The following is a 2,732-nucleotide window of genomic DNA, read 5'->3' as shown; positions in this document are numbered from 1 at the left end:
GGCAGGAAAAAGTAGTTTTTACTAGTATTGTAGAAACTATATTGTCTATGATTCGTGATAAAAATCTGTCTCCTAAAATTGTATTGCCATCCCTCTGAAAGCTGTCTGAATTTTTCTAGAAGTATGAGGTTAGTTATTTATTGAGAAGTCCTTTTTCAGCCCATCCGATACTCCTTATTTTTATGTAATGTTTGAAGAACTTTAATGAATTTAAGAATCACTACTTGAATTATATCTTAAATTGGACTTTTGGCTTAGTTTGCCATCTTGAGATAAGATAACTGATACCGTGGGGGAAAAAAAGAAAGTGAGGGACAGAAATCTGCAAAGTTGTTCTGAGCCTTACTAAGCATAGTGGGGATCAGGAAGAGGGTGCAGCCTACATATGGACCTTTGGATGAGGTTTTTTTTTTTCTAACCCACAGAGAAAAGCTTCTGTAATCTTTTCCTCATTCTTTTTTATTCTTTTTCAAAAGAAATAGTAACTTTGCTGTTGCTCTGTGGTTGAGCAAATTTGGGACCTTTGAAATGTTTTTTGGTTTTTGTTTTCCCTTCCTGTCTTAAGCTTTATGGTATTGAAAAAAAGTGGGGAGGATGAAACAAGGTTAGCTGCTAAAATGACTGTGCATTGGATGTAGCACAAAATGTGTGTGTAGGGGCGTGGGGGGAACAGTTGGGAGAGAACCCAGAAGATTTTGGTCTAAGGTTTTGCTTTTTTGCTTTTTGGAGGGGGGAGGGTAGGGCAATTGGGGTTAAGTGACTTGCCCAAGGTCACATGGCTAGTTTTTGTGTGTGTGTGTCAAGAGTCTGAGACCAGATCCGAACCCAGGTCCTCCTGACTCCAGGGCTGGTGCTCTACTCACTGTACCACCTAGCTGCCCTTAGTCTAAAGTTTTGCTTTTTGTTTTGCTATAAATTCCCAAGCTATCACTGTCAGAGTGAAATGTATGCCTGAAGAATTCAAGAACATAACTATTAAGAATGATAATAGTTAATTTCAGGAAGAAAATGAGCAATTCTTAAGACTAGATATTCTTAATGCATGACCCTATGAGCTAGGATGGTACCAGGACATTCAGACTTCAAATGCCATTTGTTCCTATTGACCTGAAAGCCCATGCTAGGATTGAAAGAGGAAACCATGTTTCTGAATAGAGAGTCAACACCAAAGAATCCCTCCCTCAGTGGGACCATTGCAAATTGTGTGATTCTATGCTTGCCAGAGTCAGCTGGTGGTTCTAATTGCCCTTATTTACATTTTAAGGCATGTAACTGGGACCTTAGCAGATCTATAGAAGAGGTATTGAATTTGGCATTGATGCCAGAAATACATAGCTAAGCTAGATATACTCTTCTCCCCTATTCTATATCTCAAAATATTTTTAGATCATGTTTATTCTCTCTTCCAGACTATAAAGAAGGAGACTTCTCACCAAGGCTAACCCTTTCATTTGTATTCTTTATATTCAGTTTGCTTATGATCAACCCCCAACTGTCTTTCTCCCTTGATCCCCACCTGTCCTCTACCTCCCTAAGAGTTACAGTAAGAAATTTGTAGTTACTCCTTCCCCACCTCTTCATAAATGTGGATCTACAAATTTGCCAACCTTTGTTTCTGTTTCCTTTTCTACTAACACTGAAATTCCCAAAGTCTTTTCCTTCAACACCATTTTTATCTCTTCCCTTTACCCAGGCAGCTTTCAATCCAAGGCAATCCCTCCTCAACTGTCCAACCTCCACAATCATAACATTTCTCTTTAATTTTCAAAATTTTCCTATCTGCTGGCTCCTTTCAAAATGCCATTATTCAAAAACCTCACTTGACTCTACCATCCCCTTAAGCTATTGTCCTGTCTCTATGTTTATAGTCAAACTCCTAGAAAAATTCATCAACTCCCATTGCCTCAAGTTTCTTCTTTATTTTTTTAACCCCTTTTATAATATGACTTCTAATCTCATCAACCAACTGAAATGATACTCTCTAAAATTACCAGTGATCTCTTAGTTGCAAAATCCAAGGATCTTTTCTGAGGCTTCATCCTTCTGGGAATCTCTGTGTCATTTAATAATGATGACCATGTCCTCTTGGATATCATCTCTTCTCTGGGCTTTTGTGATACTGCTCTCTCTTGATTCTCCTCATTCACAGTCACCTTTGCTGGATCATAATTCATGTTTTGTCCTCCCGCCATACATCTCAACGACTATGGATGTGTTCTAAGGCTCTGTCATTAGTCTTTCTTTTCCTCTGGTTACTCACTGATATACTGAGTACTGATTACCATGGCTCCCCAGGGTTCATCTCTATGAAGATAACTTCCACATCTATTTATTCAGCCCTAGGCTTTCCTGAGTTCTAGGTAACTTAATTCCTAATGCATATTTTGAGCTGAATGATCCATAGAAATCTAAAATTCAGCAGTTTCAAAACCAGAACTCATTATCTTCCTCCCCCTGGAGCCACCTAATTCATCTTATTTTTACAATGTCTCTGTTTTCTGTGGAGAACCTCACTTTTCTTTCAGTAACTCCTGGTTCTTTTACGTACCCTTCCCTCATTAGCCAATCATCTTGTTGAATCCAATCCAAGTCTTGTTAATGTTACCTCCATAGCATCTTTCACATCTGTCCCTTTCCCTGCATTCATATCACAACCACCATAGCAAAAGTCCTCATTTTTTCTTCAGTGATGGCTTCAATCACTTTCTAAATGATCCCCATGCCTGTAACTC

This window comes from Petaurus breviceps, unplaced genomic scaffold (genome assembly GCF_028583685.1).
Source record: "Petaurus breviceps papuanus isolate PSGF00001 unplaced genomic scaffold, PetGlider_PUasm1.0 90752, whole genome shotgun sequence".
In the NCBI taxonomy this organism is placed as follows: Eukaryota; Metazoa; Chordata; class Mammalia; order Diprotodontia; family Petauridae; genus Petaurus; species Petaurus breviceps.
The sequence above is the reverse complement of the archived record's forward strand: the minus strand, read 5'-3'. Positions refer to the sequence as shown.